General features: G+C 39.3%; 1 protein-coding gene across 2 annotated transcripts in view; it reads right to left on the bottom strand.

Annotated features, from left to right (window-relative positions):
- Positions 1-22,563, bottom strand: part of TENM3 (teneurin transmembrane protein 3) — a 2,294,790-nt gene extending 2,272,227 nt beyond the window's left edge. For both annotated transcript variants that reach the window (XM_075930244.1, XM_075930245.1), the window contains exon 1: positions 21,871-22,563. The gene's annotated coding sequence lies outside the window, so the exon portion shown is untranslated. The remainder of the gene's footprint in view (positions 1-21,870) is intronic.
- Positions 22,564-25,060: the final 2,497 nt, after the last annotated feature.

The following is a 25,060-nucleotide window of genomic DNA, read 5'->3' as shown; positions in this document are numbered from 1 at the left end:
CAAAGATAGATGGGATGACAGTGAATATATTACTACTGTTAATATAATAATGCAGAATCAGGCATATATATAGTATGTCTAATTAATTTCTCCTAGTGCTAAAAGTGGCTTCAGAAAGAGGGTAAATTGAGGATTGAGGCTGATGAAATCACAAAACAACTCTGGAGGAACAATTTCAGGTGAGAATTTAGCATCATCATGTTACTGTAGAATGATGTATGGTGGATTCTGTCATTTCTGCCATTAGCATCAGAAGCTCACTCACACTCTCCTAGACAAAGTGGTAGCAACAATAAAGTTCTTCAGAAGGAACATTCTCACAGAAGCTACCATGAAGGGTCAAGTGGATTCTCTGACCTGTGGTATTGTAAGAAGATAAGAATGCCGTAATGGGCCAGAGCAACAGTCCATCTAGCCCAGTATCCTGTCTGCCAACAGTGGCCAATATAAAATGTCCCAGAGGGAGGGAACACTACAGGCAATCCTGATGTGATCCCTCCCAGTCACCCATCATTTCCAGACAAACCGAGGTTAGGGATATCATTCCTACCCATCCTGACTAATAGCCATTGATGGACCTAACCTCCACGAATCTATCTAGCTCTTTTTTGAACTCTGTTAAAGACCTATCCTTTACCATATCCTTTGTCAAGGAGTTCCAGAGGTTGACTCTGAACTGATTGAAGAAAAACTTCCTTTTGTTTGTTTTAAACCTGCTGCCTATTAGTTTCATTTGGTGAGCTGTAGTTCTTATATTGTGGGAATAAGTAAATAACTTTTCCGTATTCACTTTTTTCACACCAGTCATGATTTTATAGATCTCTATCATATCCATTCCCCCTTTAGTCTCCTCTTTTCTAAGCTGAAAGTCCTAGGCTATGTCTAGACTACATAGGTAAGTCAGAAAAAGATACACAAATTGTGTTTTTTCTGCTTTTCCGTCAAAAGAGGCTTTTCCAAAATTTGGTGCATCTAGATGGCGTCAAATTTCAGAAAAATCTGCTCTTTTGACATATCCCTTCTTCTTCATAGAATGAGGTTTACAGGTATGGCAAAGGAGTGTGTCCTTTTTTTCAATTTTTTTTTAAAAAATTGGACACGTTCCTTGGACGCAGCATTTTTTTTCCTGGAAAGACTATAAAAAGACTAGGGCTATGTCTAGACTAATCTCTCTTCATATGGGACCTGATCCAAACCTCTAACCATTTTGTTGACCTTTTCTGAATTTTTTACAATGGCAATATACCTTTTTGAAATGAGGTGACCACATCTGTATGCAGTATTCAAGATGTGGGCGTATCATTTTTTCATATAGCTATTTTCTCTATCCCATTTTTTAATGAGTCCTAACATTCTATTTGCTTTTTTGAATGCCGCTGCACACTGAGTGGGTGTTTTCAGAGAACTATCCACAATGACTCCAAGTTCTCTCTCAAGTAGTTGTAGCCAAACTACTCACCATCATATTGTATATATTGTGTAACAGCTCTTTAAGAAACTTTCACACAGTCTGGGAGCAGGGAGAGAAGACTGAAGACTATTGCACAGGTTGGGAAAAAACTGAAATGACAGTTGAAGTGGACTTTAATATAGCTGGGTGAAAGACCAGCCTGTTTAAAAACTCTGAATAGTCAAGGATCTTTGGTAAATAAGCATGCCATGGATGCAAAAACATTTTTGAGCTGTCCATATCAAGTACCTCTCCTGCTTGAAAGAATGTGTTCTTTGATAGATGGTTTCCTGCTTTATATCAGGATTTCCTGGGACTTGTGTGGAGCAGTTGTCTGTGATGCTCAGCCACTCAAAAGATGTGGCATCAGGAGCCGCAACATTGGATGTGGTTGGAATATTTGGCCCTGAGGCTGTGAGAACAAATATGGAGATAGAAGGACTGAGCCAGGGACTCCATGGATATTTATGGAGATCTGGGAGCAAAAACTATCTTAGCCAATACAGAATTTCCAAAACTATAGTGTTGTCCCTATTGATCTTGGAGATTACCTAAGAGGGCGAGGCTGCCAGGTCAGAGGATGATTGGATGTACCTCACTTTCTTCAAGTCCAAGGCAGTATGCATCAATGGTTTGAGCAAATGTAGTTTTGGCTGCGCTTTCCTTAACTGAGTCCATGAGGAAAAGGATGTGCACATCACACAGTTTTATATATTATAACCTCCATCAGTGCAAAATAAAGAAATCCCTCCTCCCGAATGCTCCCATTTCTTGTTATAGTAAAACAGGACATCTGAACCATTCTTGTACTGGATAATTCTTAGAGCAAACCATCCCACTATATTTGAGAAATATGAATAATACAAAAATGACTACAATAATGGCAATTTTTATACCATTAACCTTCAAACAACATTTATACATAATTCAGACAAAAACTACTTGTTGATTCTCAAGTGAAATAGTTTGGTACAAATGTACTTTCTTGAAGCTTAATTGCACAAGAAGATATTTGTAAGTGAAGTATGATCAGTGTGTGACATGCATAGAATGAGAAAACATGCAACTTATTTTAATCCATTTAGTATTGGAATATTATTGTTAACATGTATGTTATTGCTGTACTTGGAAGCTCCAAGTAGGAAAAAGGACCATCCCCGGTTGATGCGTAAAGACATACTTCCTGAACTTACAATTTATGAACAAACAATAATAAAAACAACTAGTGATGAGAGTGTGATTTACTATTTCATATTAAGCTCAGTAAAATATCTGTATCTCCACTCTACTGCATATATTATACCGTATGTTGCTTAAATGCAGATGCGCTGACAGTTCTTGCAAGGTTTTCTACTTACATTTTTCTAGCATAGTTCAATAATGTATTCTAGTGGGAGCACATAGATATAAATTCTAGCCACATTTCTTTTTTGCTATACAAACTCTTCTCTTCTTGACAACTTCTAACTGCTTGGTAAAGGCAGTTGAATGAGGACTTACTGCAGAGCTTCTGGTGACACACCGATAGTACACTCCTGGAGCATTACTTTAATTTTATATCTTTTTTTAATTAGCAGAATGCTGAACTTTACCATTTGGTAATAAAATCTTTCACAAATTGTTCACTTGATTCTTGTCCTAAGAAGATGTAGATATTGATCCCAATTTTTTTTCCCAAAAATATCAATACATTAACCTTGGAATCACTCACATTCAAGTTCTCTGCAGAGACAGATTTAAAAAAACCACACAGTATTCACTGACCGATTAAAACAAAAAAAATATTGCTTCTTCTGTGTTTATTACAAATAGAAAAAGAGTTGTACTTGGGGTGAGTCTACGCTGAACTGTTATTTTGAGATAACTACAGGCAGTCCCCGAGTTACGCAGATCCGACTTATGTCAGATCCGCACTTACGAACGGGGCTCTCGCCCTGGAGCTCGCAGGCAGCGGGACCGCCCAGAGCGCAGCAGTCCCGCCACCTCAACCTCCAGGGCGAGAAAAGCTGCTCCGGGTGCCCCTGGTCTGCTGGGGACCGTCTCCAGCAGACCAGGGACACCGGGAGCAAAGCCAGGGAGGCAGAGGGGTCCCGTGCCTCTGAGGCTTTGCTCTGGCCGCCGCCACTGCGGCTTTGCTCCCCGTGTCCCTGGTCTGCTGGGGGGGGGGGGCGCAGCTAGTGCACCCTCCCCCCCAGCAGACCAGGCTTTTGTTGTGGACCTTGGGGTAGAGCAGCTGGGGTGCTGCCGGGTTGGTCCTGAAGGGACCTACCTGGCAGCCCAGCTGTTCTGTCCCAGGCTCGAGATTCAGCCGCTGTTGAAACTGATCAGTGGCTGATTCCAGGAAGCTGGAGGCAGAGCAATTCTGCCTCCAGCTTCCTGTAGTCAGCCCCTGGTCAGTTTTAGCAGCAGTGGCTGAATCTGGAGCCAGTTCCGACTTACATACAAATTCAACTTAAGAACAAACCTATAGTCCCTATCTTGTACGTAACCCGGGGACTGCCTGTAGTTTTATTTTGAAATAATGCAAGGGTCTACACAGCCATTCCTTTATTTCAAAATAATTTCAAGATAATGGACAGCTTATTCTGAAATCTGTAAACCTCATTCTATAAGGAATAATGCCTATTCTGAAATAGCTATTTTGGGAATAAGGCGTGTGTAGATGCTCCACTGCTGCTATTTCAAAATAGTCGCTCACCAAGGCCAAAATTATTCCTCCCCAGGTCCTCATAGGGCTTTAAACTGAGATAGCACATCTACATTATGGAAGCCTGCCTCAGACTAATTTTGAGGCTTTCCTGCAGTGTGGACATGCTATTTTAAAATAAGCTATTTTGGAATAACTATGATGGAATATCTTATTTCGAAATAAGCATGCAGTATAGACGTACCATTGGTGATTAGTGACCTCTGTAAAGTTATCTTTTCTATAAAGTGCTTTAAAAAAATCCACAAAAATGTCTTAAAAATTATAGTAATATGATACATTTAGAGCTAGAAAACAAAACAAGCTGTTTATCAATATTAGACAAATATCTTGTGTATGGCATTGAATTCTTACTTCCAAGCTTCTTACTTCATAGAATCCTAGGACTGGAAGAGACCTCAGGAGAGGTTATCGAGTCCAGCCCCATGCACAGAGCAGGACCAACCCTAACTAAATAATCCCAGCCAGGGCTTTGCCAAATCTGCACACACAGAAAAGCTAAATTAAGATTTCATAAGCAACTATATTTCCGGAATTTTCTAGATTTTGAGGTCATTACCTTGCAAATTTAATAATGTTGTTTTAACATAACTTATTTTTTGTATGTTTTCCTATGATTATAAAATTAAACTGAAATAAAAATCATCATGGGGCATCATATGCATCTGTGGTTCCACTGTACAGGCCTCTGCCAGTTGAACTAATGGAGTAAAATCAATGCGATTTAGGTGCTAAATAACTTTGGAGACATGTCTTGGCTCTTTGAGCCAGAATAATATTTTATTAAGTACTTATACTCTGTCTAACAGTGGGCTCCCAGTTGTGGTTGAGATTCTGAATATGCAACTCTTTTATAGCTAGGTCACTAATTTCTCAAGGTTGTGAGTTTCACTTAACAGATGTTCTGCCCTCAGTTAATTATAATGGGTCTTGATAGTCTTACAGGATTACAGGCCTAATACTGTAGGGGAAAAAAAAAAAAGGTCCTGTAGCACCTTAGAGACTAATAAAAATGTAGATAGTATCATAACTTCCTTGGGCACAACCTACATTATCATCTGAAGAACTATTCTTAGGAACATTCTTAGCTTACTGTCATGGTGGAGGGTACCTTTTACCCAGAGGACCATCCCAGCTTCATTCAGTGAACAGTATGCACTTACTGTGGGGCAGAGCCAGGGTTGTGAGTTAAAGGATATTATTGTTTTTAGGACGCTTGGGCTGTGTCTACACTGGGCCACTTATTCTGGAAAATCAGCCGCTTTTCCGGAATAAGCTGCGAGCTGTCTACACTGGCCCTTGAATTTCCGGAAAAGCAATGATGCTCTACTGTACAAAATCAGCCGCTATTCTGGAAAAACTATTCTGCTCCCGCTTGGGTATAAGTCCTTATTCCGGAACACTGTTCCGGAAAAGGGCCAGTGTAGACAGCCCAGTAGTCTTTTCCGGAAAAAAGCCCCGATCGCGAAAATGGCGATCGGGGCTCTTTTCCGGAAAAGCGCGTCTACATTGGCCACAGACGCTTTTCTGGAAAAAGGGCTTTTCCGGAAAAGCAGCCTGCCAATGTAGACACTCCTTTTCTGGAAAAACTGAAAACGAAATAGTATTCCATTTTAAGCATTTCCAGAAATTCATGCCAATGTGTAGACAGCCTTGCAGAAACTGGAGAGTTGAGAGAGAGGCATGGGATTCCAAGAGAAAAAAGGGTTTCATGGTTAAGAATGTTGAATGATGACCTGGATAGCTGGATTCAATCTACTATCCAGGGAAAACTGTGTTTTAGCCAGATCTCCTGACTTTGTAGTTATTGAAGTGTAGACATGCCTTTAGATATGTGAGTAGATTTTAAAGTGGCTTTTCCCAGTTAGTCTCAGAACACACAAAGATTCACAGGTCTAGCATTCTTCCCTCACCATGGAACTTTGGGGGGGCTTTTTTGGGGGGGGGGTAAGGAGGGGGGAAGGGGTTGATGCAGTGAAGCTGTTTCTCCATTCTCCTTTCTGACTCTTTTCTCAGAATGTTCAGAACATACACATACACCAGCACCACACTCATGCAGCAGTCAGTGAGAAACAAAGTAGCCTACCTTGAAATTCACAAGAAGGGTATGGAGATAGAAAATTTAAAAGATTAAGTTGTGTATAATTTAGTAAAAGCACAGACACATATGCCAGGAAGGGTTTTTAAATTAATTGGAAGACACAGGGAGAGTGCATCATTGTTTACTGTATATGATGTGAACAGCTAGCTTGCTCTAGCTTGGTCAAAATATAATTCAGAAAAGACTTCAAAAGAGTGTAAGTGAAGTCCTTGAGATGTCCTTCAAGGAGATTTCTCCCTAAAAAGAGAGAACATGTGACTAATCAAAAATTTCCAGAAACAAAATAGGTAACTTCTACTCTTTTAAACTGTTTTGCTCCATTTCCCTGTCTAGAGATGACTTTGAAGTGTTGCTGTGAACCCATTCACCATCCCAGTTAAAAAACAAGGCTGATGATGACAACTGTTTGCCTCCTTTTGATACCCATTATGCTGCTTGGTTACCATAATTCTGAAACACTATAACATAACGTCTCAACAGTGTAAACTATAGTGGGAGACAGGGGATAATGTCAAAGGACATTTTGAATTGAACAAAGAGATAAATTGGGAAGCTCCTCTGGTTGGGGCTCAGGAGGAAGAAGTGGTGATACAGAAGCAGGATACAAAATAAAAGAAGCTCATGCTTCCAAAAAACAGTAGGTCACAGATGAGGATATAGGACCAGAAAAATAAAGTGCCTGAACAGATAATTGAATTAGTGGAAATTAAATGGGGGAAGATGAAGAATAATGAGGCCATAGCCAACCACATGCTTGTGAAGAGCTTCTGTCCTGCTTAAGTTGTTTGATGACAATGATCTAATCAGCAACCAGAGTCAAGATTCTAGTTCCAACTCAATTTACTCCTTCATGACATATGACACTTCCTAACAATGCCTCCATCCTCAGCTGCCTTACAGTTAAACCTACTTACTTGTCAAGAAACTTCTCAAATATAAGAAGTTTCTTATATAAGACTGTCCTAATAACTCAATCTTCACTTGTATCACACTCTCATAATATTTTCTTGCATTAATTTATCCTCTACAATCCCCCCACAGGCTGTAATTTTTTTCAAGTGTTTGGTTTAATTAAACCAACAGTGAAGGTTTTAATAGAGTGAATCCAAATCCCCCTGAAATCTATTTTACTAAGTAACCAAACTGAACTATGAAATCTAATAATCTGTACAGTAAACGATAACAAGTTGCCCAAAACGGTAGTCCTCCCTCTCATAATATAAATTCCAGAATACAGAGACCCTGCATCAATATGACCTCTGGCACGAGTCCTAGCAGTCTAACTACAGATAAGTGCTGCTATTATGATTTTCATTCTCATCTCTAGTCACAGCATTGGCAGACGTCATTTCTAATCATATTATCTTGCCCATTATTGGCTGCACTAGATTATTTCTTCCCCCTCTGGATTTCTGGCTGGTAATGTTTCACACCCTGCATGTCTTTATAAATTTTCACCATGGAACAATTCCCTCTATTGTTTCATAAATAGGCACAATATAGTATGTTAGAATAACAAATAATATTAAGTCAATGACAGGAATTATTCCATTTCATGCATTTGTCTCATTGAATTTAGCCTCTCAAGGACACATTCAATGACCACCCTGCTGTATATTCCAAGACACAGTTTATTTCACTACTATTAATCAGGTAGTGTTTTGTTAAGAGATACAGAGTGTCTCCCAGAATCAGAGGGAGGACAGATACACTGTTAATACCTTAGACATGAGGGGGAACGTTGTGTTATTTTCCACAGATCTCTTCTAAATACACCTCTTACACATGACAAATAGAATTCATCTAGATAGTCTGTAAGGGAAGTGTGAATTTTGTGGTAAGATTCCCAAAAGATATCAACTGATATACTGAAACCAACTTTTTTTTCCCTTTATTTTTGGAAACTTTACAGCCATCATCATGTATTGCAACTCTCCATGATTATTGTCCACCAATTTTTGAATATGGGCCTAGTCCCAAACCAGTGTTCTATTTCAGAGATTCATAGCCACCAAGGATTTGAAATAGTGCACTATAATGCTACTAATGATTCTGTCTAAATCCCATTTTGAGTGGTTGTCTCCAGAGTAGAACCTGTATTAACACTGGCAGACTGATGAAGTGGAAAAGGCACAGGACTGGGATCCAAGGGCATAGGATTCTATTCCCAGGCCTTCTATGGACTGTGTGTGTGATCTATGAACCAATCATTTATTTCTATTTGTACTGCACCTTGAGATATGGATGAAAGCTCATACTAGTGCAAAATATTACTACTGTTTACATGGTTTATTCTGTTATAGAACCCTGGATACTGACATGAATTGTGGATGTGCCATGGGTGGATGCACTCCAAATGTTTCATAGGGTGGTATGATAGACCCGATGCATAACTTAAAAAAAAAAGAAATGTTTGCCTTTTCATCAATGCACTTGCCTGGTACAGATAGATCCAGATTGACTGTAGCAAAGGAAGCCAGTGCTAGAATGACAAATCTAATTCAGACAAAGCCTAACAACTGGAAGTATGCATCGTCATTGAACAATTCAGGAAATACAACGTTTATACTTATCCCAGTGCATTGTCCAATAATGAGAGTGAAAGGAGATTGTAAATACACTTTTTTTCCAAGTAACAATTTAAAGGAATGAAAAGCCCCTTCTTCTCTCCCCCTCAGCAAAGAGACAAAGCTATTCAGTTCACTTGATAGATTAGATGGATTTCAAAAGAAATCCAGTACCACTCTTACTGTTTTTCCACAAAGCTAGCATCAATGATAGACTTAAAACACTAAAAAATCCAACTGTCACCTCCCTGCAGTCTGTAAGTTTTTTATGTAGATATTAAGCAACTGATTCACTGCATTGCTGGATTTCAAGATCAAGTAGCCTATCTAAGAGAATTCCCCACAATAAAGTACCTTAATGTGATAATTGAACTACTAGATAAGAGACATGACTGTTCTATAAAGTAATTATTGACTATCAGAAGCTTTCAATTTAGTAGAAAATGACTTTGTATAAGAGCTCTCCAGATCCAGTGACAAAGGTTACATTTAGCTCCTTTAACATATAGTAAAAGGAAATGAGACTTTCACCAGCCTCCTGTATATCAAATGATCAAACAGGAAAGTGGAGTAAGTCATGATAAAACCCTCTTTCGCTAGCTCTTCATGATATGTCCAAAAAGTAATTTCCTGAAATATGAACTGGAAAGAAAATTAACTGAACCTGAAATTCACTGACAGTATTACTTTCCTTACAAGCTTACACACGACAAAGCACAAACTATGCAAAGGTAATACAATTTCAACAACGAGGAAAATGAGAGGTACTGGAGTATGAATATATCAACAAAAATTGTTGAGCCCAAAAATTTGAAAATGCATCTCCTCTATGAAAAAAATGTTTATTATTTATATAGGTGATGGTATATACTAACAAATCATGAAATTCATATTTTCATTTGGAAATCAAAAAGGGTAAAAATGTATTTAAATATGAAAACAAAACCCCCAAAACTTAAAGCAAAACTGATACTCTTGCAAAGACTTAACTTTACATCTTGTCAGTAGTCTCATTACCTGACTTGACTGGGGCTACTATAATACTTAAAAGTTAAGAATGTTTTCAACTTTATGAAAGATCAAGGTATAAGCATATTTTTATTTTATCAAGATGGCACACACTGACATATATAACTGTACTCACTGTGTACCTGAGACATAAATGCTGGTTTTATAAACTACAAAAGGAAAATGGTGTGAAGCCGATTATGTTTTTATTTTAGGAGTAGATCTGACATTGTTTACTGTGTGGAAAACTAATCTGTGGAGTATCAAAATAGAGCTACTGGAGACTAAAAGGACTATCAGGTGAACTGAAGGTTAAAAATTTGGATTTTTTTTAAAAAGCAAGCTTTTTTTAAAAAGCATATAATTGATAAAATATTTCCAAATTCATTTAAAAGTTATTTTTGTTGAATTCTGACAGTATGTTTCGTGTACAACGCAATCATCTCACATCTTACCATTTCTTTATAAACAATGGGGCTACATCTAGATTGGCATGATTTTCCACAAATGCTTTTAATGGAAAAGTTTTCCGTTAAAAGCATTTTCGGAAAAGAGTGTCTAGATTGGCATGGACGCTTTTCCGCAAAAAATCCCTGATCGCCATTTTCGCGGTCGGGGCTTTTTTGCACAAAACAAATCTGAGCTGTCTACACTGGCCCTTTTGTGCAAAAGCTTTGCGCAAAAGGACTTTTGCCTAAACGGGAGCAGCATAGTATTTCTGCAAGAAGCACTGATTTCAGACAGTAGGAAGTCAGTGTTCTTGCGGAAATTCAAACGGCCAGTGCAGACAGCTGGCAAGTTTTTCCGCAAAAGCAGCTGATTTTGCGGAAAACTTGCCAGTCTAGACACAGCCTGATTGTTGAACACTGCTATATCTGGCTACAAGAACTGGACACTAAAACCAATTAGAAAATTACTAGATTGAAAACAATTTATTGACTAGTCTAAAAGTTCACTGTCCAAGCACAGGAAAACACAAAAGGGAACCAGCATAGACAGTAGAAATCAAAATGGACTTGGCAATATGGCTTGGGAAGGAAAGGAAGGCCACTTTTTATGCACAGTGATAGGACTCTGCACATAACATATGAATTTGTTATGGTGTTGATTGTTGAGATGGGGACTGATGAGGTTCGGGCTGTCAGCCCATTAATTTGGTTCTCATTCATTCAGCTTCATGGTACCAACAGTAGCAGCACAGCTAGGTATAGAAGCAGAGGTAATTCAGGCAAATGGTTTTGGCATTCAGATGAGTACTGAACATACGTGAAACATCAGAGAGTAAATCAGCATTAATTTGTTGTAATCTCATGAAAAATGTTGGATGATTTGCCCTGCAGACAGTGCTGTGAATCAGCAGGCATAGTATTGTGTTTTGGCTTATGGGCACATGTCCAAGTTGTCAAAGGGTTTGCAACTGGCCTTCTTCAGTGAAGCAACACTTAGGCCACTGTTAGGATGGTGCCAAATTGGTGTGATTATATTTAATGGATGTGAATATGACTTGACATGACTTAAACATGTCCAAATAACAAAAGACTCTGGGAGCAGGTCCTCTCTAAGCAGAAGTAAATTTGATGAGTCATACTGGACAAGGATTGTGAAGTGGATTGCATGTACAATCAATATAGGCCCATGCAAAAGTAAATATATGAGTAAAGTTCCAGTGACTTCATTGCAAGACTAGAGTGAATGATTGTGGAATGCATGGATGTAGGGTGATATTAGAAGGAATGGTACCTAATAAGTACTAATTGGGCAAAATTAGTAATTATACACAGCCATGCCAGGCTTTTAAGACCTGAGAAAAAGATAGTGTAAGAATAAAGATTCAAACAACGTTTTTTCACAGTAGAGGGAATTCCTATATTTGAGCACCTGAAGAAGACAATAACACTCTGATTTGTGGATTATGGGACTGTGAACCAGAGGGCTTTCAAGGTATCCAAGGTTTTCCTTCAAAAGAACAGACCAATTCGGAGAGAATCAGAAAAGGAGAAGAGAAGCTGTCTGTAGATTGGTAACCATGCTTCCTGTTTGCCAGGTGGGTACTGTGTGAGGGGTTAGCACAAGAACTAGCTGCATATGTTTGTGAAAGAGAAGCTCGTTTAAGGGACTGCGTAATTTCTAATGTATTGCTATGGCTAACATAGGAGCTGTGTGCTTGATGTAACCCTTTTACTGCTGGTATAATTCTCTCAATAAACTTGCCTCATAGGCTTGGCTTAAATTCACTTGTTTGACCTTTTTCACCAACAACAACCATGTAATCAGCTCCACTGGGAGTCATTAAAGATCCAAATAGGACAAGTAAAGAAAGAACAATATAGTGGTAGGCATACTGAGTGTCCAACAAGCATGTTACGGAATCAACTGATATTGCTGCTGTATTAACTGGGGGGGTCCATCAATGACCATCAGATATAACTATGGGCACGTTGGGGAAAATGATTTAAAAACACTCAAAGGGGTAGAACTAATGGTCATTCCAAAGAGGGGCTTTTTTCCAGCAGTTAACACTGTATGGCTGGAGCTGTGAGCACCCCAGAGGGTGGACAAGGCAAGAAGTAGGTGAACAGGGATGTAGCCAAATTCCTTGGGACTCTAGAAAGATTTCCCATCCTGGTCTAATATATGGGGTGGAGTTATTTCAGGAAAATGAGATTTTTCCCGTGAGACTTAAGCGCTATCATGTCTTTGACTGATACAAAAAAGGACATTGGGAAATGTCTAGGAAGTCTACTGGGTTTGGGGAGGAGGCAGTCAAGCTAATGATTGGGGCCTTCTTGGAGTGGATGTTAGTGCAGGTTTTGCATTGGAATAAGGTTGCCAACTTTCTGTTTGCACAAAACTAATCACCCTTGCTCCACCCCTCCTCCAGGTCTCTCCCATGCACAGCTCCTTCTGAGGCCTGCCCTTGCTCACATCATCCCCTCTCCCTCTGTCATTTGCTCTCCTCACACTGCAGGAGGTGGTAAGACTCTGGTTGATATTGCAGACCTGGCTTCCCACAGCTCCCCATGGCTACAAAGGACAAAATGGAGCCAATGGTAGCCGCGAGGCTCCGTGGCTGTAGCACTGGTAAATAAACTGGGGTGGCCAGTTAATGTGTTTGAGACACATTCTGCGGAAAACTTCCAGAAACACTGGTGCAGACAAGATTTCATTCTGCCACTCATTTTTATAACACACTTAATCACATGTACAAATGTGTGTAAGATTAAACTTTGGCAGTAAGGTCTGCGGCCGCTCTTGGTGGTGAAATGGAGCCTCCCCATGCCTCCATGTACTTCTCAGTCACTAGGGAGCACACTATATGTATTTCCTAGTTCATCCTTACGTTAATAAAATTTAACTAGATGTCAAGTTCTTAAGAGTTATGCTTGGAATTTATGAAATGCATATATTCATCTTATAACATCAGTACCCCAGGTTATTAGTGTTTGTACTATAATCTTCTGCAATTGCATCAGTTATCAAACAGGAAAGGAACATTAACTAATGTAGAAGTGCTAATTTTCTACAGAAGCTGTTTGATCCTGCCCACAAAGAAGGCATAGTGAAACCAAATGAGATACTGTGAAACATCAAAGATTGCTTCCCTGACCACATTTCTTCTACATTTCAATTTTCTCTTGTATATTTTAGTTACTGTAAATCTCTTACAACTAAGAATAGAGGTTTATAGAAAGAGTAAAATAAGTAAATAAACAAACTTAAAACCTCACTGTTGCCTTTGCCAGCAAGCACATATTCAATAAAAGTAGACAATGTCTGAACCATAGAATGGCTTGGAGGATTAGACTCTTATTGGTAAAGATCAATTTTGCTATGCATACCCAAATAGATGATTAAACTTTACATATAGGCAAAGCAAGAAGATGGATGTGCAGTACTTGCTCTCTTCGGGGCAAATCTAGGTATGTGCACAAATATTTCCTAAAAAAACATGCTGCCTGCTCACAGTTATCATATTTTTGAATCTCACATTAGGTGTTGGCTGTGACATTTTTATATTTTCATTGTACCTTTGGTGTCTTCCATCCATTTGTGTGCAATATGAAAATAAGGTATGATTGTTTCTATATTTCCTTTATAAATTTGTAAACATTAAATAGGGATTATCTACAAAAAAGGTTACTTGAAGCTCAAATTTGCCTTTAAAACAACTGCTTAGGAAGGTAGTAGGAACAGAAGATAGTAACTAGGCTCTGCCAGAAAATTATGAGTCAGAAAAAGAAAATGATGGAAACTCAGAAGCACACAAAAGGAAACAGAAGCCTTCCTTATCCACAGTGAGCAAAATTGCATGTCATGAATAAAACTGAAGAGAAGAGCTGGCACAGCTGTTCCATGGTCAGTAATTAAGAATAACACAAAAAAGCTCAGAGCGAAGACTAGCTAGAAGAAAATAAATTTAAATGTAGCAATGAATAAATAAGAGTTGTCATAGCAAATTAAACTACTTTAGCAAAGATGACCAAGATTCTATGGGTAACATTCACCCACCATGTGGATGTCCCACATAAGGCCCTACAACCCAGCAGAGATGTATGAAAATAGTGTGCAAAAGAGTTAGAGTATCTTCATGGCTCATCAACATTTGGAATGTAGTATTTAAAATAATATATAGAAAATTACAGGGAGGTAACTTTAAATATCAGCCCCTGGAATGCTAGTATCCAAAACAAAGAAAAGGGAGGTATAGAACTACAGGATAAGGAAACAGTACCACTGCGGGAGTTGGATTTTAATGATATGCAGAAAAATTAGCAACTTGTAAACTCATATTACTTTCTGATTATTGTCTGTGTAGCACACCTTTGGTGTAAGATGAGCATTCTTCAAGAATTTGCCTCCCAGAAGGAGGTTATGTATGTCCCCTTTCTTATTGTACTATTTTTCCTTTAGACAATAAACTTGGCTGTTTGAGTCACTTTATTCAGGTGCACATCACAGGCTCCTGAAGAAAAAGAGCTTATGATACCAACTCAAATCGGGCATGTCATATTAACACAGTTGGAAAACAGGAAGGCTGCAACCCAAAGATTCATTCCAACAGTGATTGAAAAGTGGAGTTACATATAGGAAGAGAGATGAAAGAAGCTAAACCCATCATCTGATGAGTGCAACCAAAAGGTTTAAAGCACTGCTCATCCTGTAACTATGAAAAGGACTCCAGAGGATGCTGTAGTACAAATTAGCTATAGCACCAAGGACCTTTCCCATATCATTTGTGCTCTAAAACATTGATGTGAGGATGGGTATACTGTTTGTCAAATGTGTGGAAGGGAGCCAGGCAGAATGCACTGACAAAGATTCTAAGCAGAAGCTCTCCAGCCAAGTAGAGAGAAAAAGAGTAACTTCAAGGATAACATTTTCCTTATTCTAATAAAGTTAACACAATGACTGAAGAAAGTGATTCTGTTTTTCTAAACCATTGACATGACATCTAGCAGCTAAACCAAAAATCAAGTTTCTGTAACACACTTTTTCACACTATCACTACCATGACACTAGCAGCAATGTGAAATTGAATTTGTTCATAGTCATAGTCAATTCCACTGGTTCAGGGAGTGTATTGCAGCGTATGTCAACATTTTCCCTATCAGATCCTATTGCTTTTGTGACACAAAAGTTAGCAACCAAGAAGATAGCAAACACAGTAGAATAGGAATGAATAGAGTGGAAAAAAGAACAGACTAAAATAGTGAGGAAAAATAAGCAAGTTGTCATTTCAGAATTTGCTCCTCCATCCCCCAGGAAGCACAAGGCCTCTCAACAACAAATAGCAAGTCCCATTCATGTGAAAAATAGTGTGCCTCTCCCTCGCTTGGGGTAAAGAGTCCTTTTTGAACTACTATGACATCCATTCCAAATAATTGCTTTCTTTCTCTCCACCTCAGCAATCTGCAGCTTCAATTTGAGACACCAAACCTTCTCCCTTTATCCAAAAATAAACCAGCCTCATATCTACATTTCCCCATTCCTCCCTCTCTCATTTCCGCAACAGAACTTCTAGCAAGGCATTTTTCTCTTTCATTAGTTGCATTCTAACTCTCCACATGTTTATTCTCTTCTTTCTATCCTCACATCTCACCATATTTGTACATCATTCCCTGTGTTTCTGCCACCTTGCCATTGCTTCCCCATCATTCCTTTTCTCTCTCTTACATGAGCTAAGAACATGTAGTCAATTAACTGATTAACCAATAAGCAATATATTGTTAGGTAACATATTGTGGTAAAAAGCGTAACTCTAATAGCAGTTTGAGATATTACTGTCATTTTGTACCTACTTTTTGGTCATCTATACAGCTTAATGCCCTAATATTTTGAGCTATACATGTTTACTTTAAAAAAAGCTGGTGTTTAGCTGCAGAAAAATATGTTCAATGGGACAGTGATTCTCAATCAGGGATACACATTCCAGGGGGTACAAAGACAACTTCCAAGGGATATGTCAACTCATCTAGATATGTGCCTAGTTTTAAAATAGGTTCTAAAGCCATGCAGCAAAAAATGGCGATTGTGGCTCCTGCAGTACCCACTGCCATAACAGTGAGAGTGGGATAAAAATTCAACACACAAAGCAGACAAAGGTGGGAGTAGGTACTGTGGGGTGAGATGGGAGCAGGATTAGAAGAACATAGTCTTTCTAAGCCACAAACAACATGCTCACCCCAGCCACTGCTCTTAAACTACCCAGCTCTGAAGGCAGTGCCACTGTCAGCACCAGTGAAGAATTGAAGGGGGAATTACCATACCATACCACCCATATTTTTTGTGTATGCAAGAGGTGACACTGTCTTCAGAGCATGGCACTCAGGCAGTTCAATGAAGAGACCCATCAGTGCAAAAAACAGTGGAATGTAAGTACAATATATGTATTCCAATAAATATATTTTATAATTATATGGTAAAACCAGGAATTTTTTCAGAGTAGTGCACTTTGATACTTTTCTAATTTTTTAATCTGATTTGTAAGCAAGTAGTTTTTAAGTAAGGTGAAACTTGATTTGCACAAGACAAATCAGACTCCTGAAATAGGTACAGTAGTCTGGAAAGGTTGAGAACCACTGCAACAGGAGATCATTATCCTGTTGTAACATTATCTTTTAATTAACACAAACATTTCAAAGTCATTACAAGCCAGTCTCAAGAGATTTAGACTTTAAAAGAGCTCAGATTCAGATTATCATTAACTAGTATACAACTACAGTTTACATATAGAAATGTCATTTTAATTAATGAATCTGACATCCTGATTGGCTTGCTCATGTTTCTTGTAGGATAAGATGTAATGCATATTGATCTCTCCGTCTCTCTACCTGCTTCAAATAAATATTTTCCACACTTTAAGACACAATAACCGTCAATGAATCTTTGCAAATACATTCTGACTTTGCAAACGTATTAAGTTACAAGGAAGAAGATATTGAATTAAATTTCTAAAGTAATCTTAACAGGAGATAATGATGCCCCCTTTAAAGTCTGAACAAAAACATGTTACATTTTAATGAAAATGCTTAACACATTATAAATAGCTATACAAAGCTCAGTTGCCCCTGTGTAGAAAAATGCTAACTAATTATAATGTTCAGACTAGAGTAGCTATCATTATCAGTTACCCTTCCAGACATATAATTGTGTAACAGGTCCATATGCAAAAGTTACCCTTACTCCTCAATTAAATAATGTAATTTAAATAAGCAAATGTATTTCCATTAAATCTGCATGTCAATTCTTGCATATTAAAATATTCTCAATCAACAACAATTTTGGTAGATGCTTTAACCATACTGGTATGCTATACCTCTTAAGCAAGGTATTGATGAGTTGTTTAGCAGTCAGTAAAGTTATACTGCTGCTAGTTTAAACACAGTTAGCTAACAGTTGCTGCATAAGTTAACTTCTTCACACTCCTCACTCAGAAGTATTTCACACCTTAAGACTGTAAAGTAATCATTCACCCTATTTCTAAGAAGCTAGTCATAAGTCTATTCGAGTTTCGTTAGATGCATGTACCATTTTCTATAATACATCATTTACCTAGCTATAGAGGTGCAATAGGTTACACGGTGCCTCAAAATTTATTGTTTTAATATGAGAAGTGAATGTATTAATGCCTTAAAGTCCCTTGCTCTCTACACATGTTGCTGAAGTGTTACAAGTTGTCTATCAATTTAAGAACACCACATACACTACAAGGTGCAGAAAGTTTAGGAGTCTAAAGAACATAACTAGTAAGGCAAAATACTACTAGTGCAGATACTAATATTTGGTAAATGGGATTGGAATCTTTGGAAGCATTTTGGGTGGTGGTGGGGAATGGAATGAATTGAAAGAAAATACTGGCCTGAATAATGTAACTGCTGTAATATATAACTAACAGAAGAGAAATCAGGGATATATGGTATGTGGGTATCTTTAGCATTGTATTCTTTTTATAAGAGGGCAAAAAAGTTAGTAGGAAAAGATACACAGCTGATGTTGAAGAATACTATGTTTGTGCTTATCAGAGGAACTGTTGATGCTCATGTAAAAAAACTGCACTGTAGATAACATCAAGATCATTGGAATTCAAGATTAGATGCTGAATTTTTGTTAGTCATGCAAGGCCAAGGTCCCCAGAGCCAGCTGCATCTCTCACACAACATTTAAATATGTGCCACTTTGTTTACTGTGGAAAATAGCCTCCTTTTTGTGTGTGTGTTCTCCAAACTCTTTGCACTTTCCTCGCCTTCTATCACATAAAAGACACAATCAAAAACTCCATGTCAGGACACCAATACTCTAAGTGAGAAACTAGTCAAAGCCAAAAAGAATCCAAAAAATTATCCTCAACATTTTTTTCTATGCAAGTTTAGGTAAAAGAAGAGTAGATGCATATTAAAAAAAAAACAGACTTACTTCCCTATTTGTGAGTTTAAAATGCTTCATTTATAACAGAACTTTTCAGAAATGTTAGGACAATTTGATATGTATAGCACAATCAAAAGAGCTATTTAAAACTGAACTGAAAGAGTACAGAAATGTGACACTAACAGTATTTAGGAGAAGAGGGAAACTAAAGTTCAGTGACTAATTTGAATATTTTAGTATTCAGAATAGAGAAGAAGGTATTTGTGGAACATAATAAGTATATAGAGAGGAGTTGTTTATAGATATTCTCCACTGGGAATTCTGAATGAAGACTCTAAAAGAGGAATAAACCAGATTTCAATTTTTTTTCTGTATGATCCTGTGCAGTGCTTGGAATTCTCAATCCCCACTGACTTCTATGAGAGTTGAAGGCTTTCAGAACTTCACAGGAGATGCTTAGTACTTCACAAAATTGGTCTCTTGGTAGATACATAGTGGTGTTATCAAACATTTAATGTAGGTACTTTCATTCTAAGGAAATGGCTTTAAAACTAAATTAATAAACTACAAGATTATAAGAAATCATGTTTTTTTCAGGATTGTGCTCTATTTTTCCTGTAGGATCTTTTTCAATGTAGGTTCTGAATTACATGATATAAGTGGAAAAAAGTTTCCTTTTTAAAAATCATAATAATTTTAACATAAGTATTATGACATACATTTTAACCATTTTAGGTGAACCATCTTTTAATAATCTATTTTTCTCCTCAGAATTCCTTAAAATTCAGAGAGGCTATTTTATAATGATTTAAGAATTTCTTATTTAATTCAACTTGTAACATTCAATTTAATACTTGTTTTCAACAATGATTGTGAAAACATGTTTCCTCTTTGGAAAAATATAATAAATACAAGTTAACAATTCTTGTTATACTAACTTTACCAATACATTGAACACACTTTCAAAACAACGTATACAGTTCTATATTCTTGATACATGAGTTTTATGTTTCTTAAACAACAGATTTATGTTTCTTCAACACATGCTTAAAACTACTCTCTCAAGCATCTGAAAAGCTAATCAATTTAAAAAGTTATCAAAACTGATTGATTCATCCATATGTCATATTAAAAAAGTTGGTAAATAGCTACATTAATATACTATATAATAACATTTCAATTAAGTGAACTTGTTAAAGGATCTATGTTACAAGTCTTTAAATATACAAAATTACAATTTATTATAGAATAATCAGCTTCAGGTAAATATCAAGAAAGTGAACTTAGCTATTCATATATGAGATAACAATAACTGAAAGACAACATTTCGGTTTATGTCTGCCTTGGTTACATGTAACAATATATTTAGGCACAAAAGAAGCAATGTTAAAAATCCTATTTTCTCTTGTCTAATGATCTTGCATGCCCCCTGTTATTTTCTAAGCTAGCAACATAATTACTATAGTCTTTTTGTAAGATTTACCACCACTACAACGTAATTACTAAAAACACTATCACCTTTCAGCCCCCCAACTAGAGCTTTGCATACTATTTTAAGAAAGTTGGTCCATTTACATACAATTAGCCATTCAAAACAGTCCCTTCCATACTGCAATATTCTAAAAACATCTTTCAATTGTACCTTAAATTAGTAGTTACCTACTAGTCAGTAATTTAAAAAATAATGCTTTGCTACATATTCCTGTAATTATGTCACAAAGTAGAACTACATTCCTAACAGCACTATGATTTTTGTTCTAATGCAAAATGGTATCTCGAAAAACAACAGTTGATACAGAAACTATAATTATGAATACAAAATAGCAATATACTAATCCATTTGCCCCAAACAAGTTTAGTAATCTGTAAAATGCTAGTTTTCCTAAACTACTTAATATAATTATGTTTAAAATGGACACAGTTCAAATAAAGTGTCTGTTTCAGCTATGAATTTTCACTTTTTAACATGCAGTGTGCCTCTAAGGTGCTGGAGAGCTTTTCCTTCAACTGTGATTAAAACGAGATAAATTGGTTTATGCAGTCTGGTACAGTTTCCTACTGCTCCATCTGCTGGATGTCTCTACAATCCCACTCCTAACTCATCACCTCCAAAAGTAACAACTAGTTCAGCAGGTGGCTTCAGCAATCTCAGGGCCGTTCTGTACAAGATGTTAACTTGAATCTCTGCTTGAATTTCACAGTAAGGGAAAACTACACCGAGCTCTCCAAACAATACACAATTACCTCCCAAGAGAGAAAGGGGATCTTTTAAGTGTTTGCCTGTTTTAAGTAAAAATTAAGATATAGCTTAAATAGAATACGATTAGAAATACCCCTTTACTTATGGGAATACACAAGCTTTCTTATAACATTTTCTATAAAAGCATATACCTATAAATCACCTGCTTTCATAAAGGTAGGTTCCAGAACATTAGTGAGAAAAGATGGGCCAAGTAGTATCTTTTATTGGCCCAATTTCTGAAGACCATCCCTGTATAATCTCCTAGATTGGTCTCACTCATCAACAAAAGGTGGTCCAATAAAAGAGATTACCTGTCCTTACCCACCTTGTCTCGATAATGAGTCCTTCAGGTTGCTACGCTAGCTGCTTGTAGTCCTCCCTGGAATCACATTTTCATGTGCTTTCAGCTTCTTTCCTTTGTGTTCCTAATGGGACAACTTGGTTCAGTACTTACAAAAAGGTGGCTGCTTCAGAGAAAGCGTTTGCACACTCCTGGAAGCGAGCAGCAGCAGGAAAAACTTCCCCTTGGTTTGCATTCTCCAAACTTAACGCGCCTGCCACTCTGAACTCCTGCTGCGAGCAACAAGCCTGGGGACTTAAAATGAGGTTGGGGGGGGGGGGTACCTCAAACAAGCAAAGCAGACGGATTATTCCGTCAAGGTACCTGTATAATGACTAAACCGATGTCGCAGCGGAGGATCCTCCAGGCTGCTCCTAAATCCCCCGACCTTCCCAAAACAAAACCCTCCAACACACCAATTACCCCAAGCACCCTCCCCCGATCGAAGAGACTGGAGGACAAGAATGGCAAGTGCGAGGGGGAGGCAAAGTTCGGCAAACGCTCGGCTCCTAAAATGAAAGGCAGCTCTGGAGCAGAGATGATCTCGTTCCCCACCCTGCCTAGGAGAGGTGACCCCAAGCGAAACGTACCTGTCTGCCGTTTCTCCCCCGCCTGGCTTTCCTAGCCGGGCGGAGGCAGGGAAGGAAGCCCCTCGCTGCAGTCCCAGGGCTCGGGAGGCTGCCAGGCAGCAGGCCAGCAGCAGGAGCCCTACTGGGCAAGTCACTTGAGCAGGTGAAGTTGGGCAGCAGCCGCCATCAGGAAGCAACACGTTTGGGTTAAACTTTGCAGCTTCAGTCCGGGCAAACAACCGCCACAGCAAAGGAGCCGATCCCCGCCCGAGCCGCGGTCTCTGCCTCTTTTATTGGCGCGGGCGGTACGGCTTTATTTACTTATTTATTTATTTCTCGCTCTCTCTCCTCGCCAGCCCGCTCGTCCTCCCACCCCCACCCGGAGTCCGCTCCAGTCACTCCTGCCTGCAGCTTGGCAGGGCTGCTCTGCTGCCGGCTTTCCCTGGCGGCTGGCCGGGGAGGGGAACGGGCCGGGGCTGCTGCCAGCGCGGGGGAGGAGGTGGCGGCAGGAGACAGACGCAGCTCCCGGCGCTGGAGGGGCTGCGCCCAGCCCGCCCGCCGCTGACAGGACTGAGATGCGCGAGGAGGCAGCGGGCGCCGCGGCTCCTCCACCTCAGCTGCACCCGCTTGCAGCGCAGCCACCTCCTCCGCCCGGGTCAGCCGGCTTCAGGCTCCCCGCGGCGCTCGCGCTCCCGTCATTAACCCCACGGGAGGGGCCGGCCCTCCCGCGCGCCCTTGGGGACCGCGGGCTGCAATTTTGCGGTTGTTAATGGTGGGTTTGGTGATGCACGGGGAGCGCGCGGGTGTGGGGAGGGGGAGGGGGAGGGGGAGGGGGGAGCTGGCTCGGTCTCTCTCTCGGGCGCCTTAAAGGTGTAGCCCGCTCCCTGGGCTACGCGCCCGCTGCGAAGGGAGCACACACAGCCCTGGCGAGCAGGAACGAGGCGGTCCTGCCATCGCTCCTGCTGCGGGAGGGAGGCAGCTGCAGTTCATTCACCCTGAGAAAGCACCCAGCGCTGCTGCAGCCAAGCCCGCAATCACCTCAGGGGGACCCTAGGAAGGCGCTGAGCCCAGGCTCATGGGCTCCGTGACCGTCTAAGGATGGGTCTAGCCACCTTGTCCCAAAGGTGGAATCGCGCTGGTGAGTCGCACAGCCCCGCTGTCAATGGGGGGCGAGGGTGTCTACAGAGGGCTGAGCACAATCCCATGCATAGCAGGGGGAAAGCATCGGTCCGTTTATTGATAGCCAGAGGGCTTGAGGGAGACCTACCGCAGTGAGCGGAGTGGCCGGGCTTTAAGTTCGCTGTAGCTCACGGGAAGGCAACAGGGAAGCAGCTTTGGCTCTAGTCTGCTTTGCAAAAGGGACTGGAAAATCATTGCCTGGATTTTCTCTGCTAATCAAAGCCAAGCTGGAAACCGCCAGCCTCGTCCTGCCCATTCCTCTGTGCCAAGGCCACCTCCACTACTATCGCACGTACACAGAACACGCGTTCGGGCTGCCTGGCTGAAACCGCTTGGACCTAGCGTGTTCAGTGCGACTGCACTACCTTCCCTTTCCGCTCAGCCGCTGCCTGGGTGCAGCTGTGAATGGAGGACAATTCTGTCCGCTAGTTGCAGCTGTTCCCCGTGTACGCACATGTGATAGACAGAAAATTGTCTTCCCCACCCCGCTCTTTGATTGATATCAGGAGCGGAAAGAAGAGCAGATGGGACAACATAGTCCGCAAGGTAGGGCTGCAGACACTGCGCTGTGTCTTTAACTCCTGGATTCTTCCCGCCCATCGCCCCGGTAGATTTATTTTCATGTTCGTGTATGCTACCATGAAAAAAAAGCCCATAAGAAATAATGAATATATGTAGAGAATAAAGAGTTAATTTAGCAAATATTATTAAAGAAGAAAGCATAAATTATCTCTCTCTTCCTGTACCGGTAACAAAACAGACTAATCTAAGGATTGCTTTTATCCTACCAGTCTATAAATTTATGCAGATTTACCAACCTGAACAGAGAGTACAAGAGAGTATCTTTCTTTACTCACAACTCTGTAATTTTACCTTTGTCAAATGAAAACAATAAACTGAAAAGACTAATAATGTACATTTACTTACTCAGTAGTAAATCCCAGTGTCAAATTTAAAGTAAAAAGTTCTCTGGGACCTGGATCAATGATTGACTTTGTTTTAAAGCATTTATTTAAGAAGGTATTTTAAAAGAATGATGTTCCTGCTCTGAGCATTCTTAGAAATCACTTCTCAAAGGCTATCCCCTTGCTTGTCAATCTGAAGGTCACTGCTATGTAACAAAGGTTGAAAGTTGGATGCAGAAACCCCTTTGGGTTCAAGCAGTATACATTCTTATTAGGGACAGAATAGTGAGAAATAAGACCACATTCTCTCCCTTTACCCCCTTTGAATCTTTTAAAATACTACTTTAGGAAAATGGAGCTTTATTTTTCATCATTAAGTTTCAAGGTCAATTAGAGAAAAATGACAAATGTGTCTATCAGAGAGAACACTTCCAACTTTATAGAATATGTTTAGTGGCAAATGTTTAAATAGTTAAGTACTCACTTTGTCTGGTTGTCTTTTTAATCTGTTATACTATCCGTCTTCAATAAGTATTTAAATATAATTTATTGGTAAAAAGACAAAATGAGTTCTACTAAAATAAGCTTTTGGCTTTTCCAAATATGAGAAATTCAAGGAGATAAGTGTGTTAATTATGGAAGCAATTGAAAGCCTACTCATGTCAATGAAAAGGTCAGTTGTTTTCAATGGTCTTTGGATCAGAACATACACTGTACTTTTCTAGAGTATTATTAAATTTGGAACACAAAGAACACAAATGTAAAATGCAAGAGAAAGAGACTAGGCTGACAATCATGCTTTAAAGATTTGCTTGCAGTTGGCTTACTTCTGTGTTCATTTTGATCCATTGTGCTGTGCTTTTCAGTTCCAAGCAAGAATGTTAATAATAATAATTAATAATTAATAAATGCAAAAACTAGCATGGATTCATCTTTAAGACTGAGAAGTGAAGCACAAATATCAGAAAATTCTATGAGTTCAGGTTTCTACCAAAACAGTAATTTGACTACATTGCATGACCATTATAACTTACTAAAGGTAAAATAAAACCCATCCTATATCAATAACAATTGCCAAAAGACATTTCCAAATTTAAATCACTTTTTCAAAGGAGGAGACTCAGAGT

The sequence above is a fragment of the Pelodiscus sinensis genome, chromosome 5 (genome assembly GCF_049634645.1).
Source record: "Pelodiscus sinensis isolate JC-2024 chromosome 5, ASM4963464v1, whole genome shotgun sequence".
Taxonomy (NCBI): Eukaryota; Metazoa; Chordata; order Testudines; family Trionychidae; genus Pelodiscus; species Pelodiscus sinensis.
This window is presented reverse-complemented; position numbering and strand designations above follow the sequence as displayed.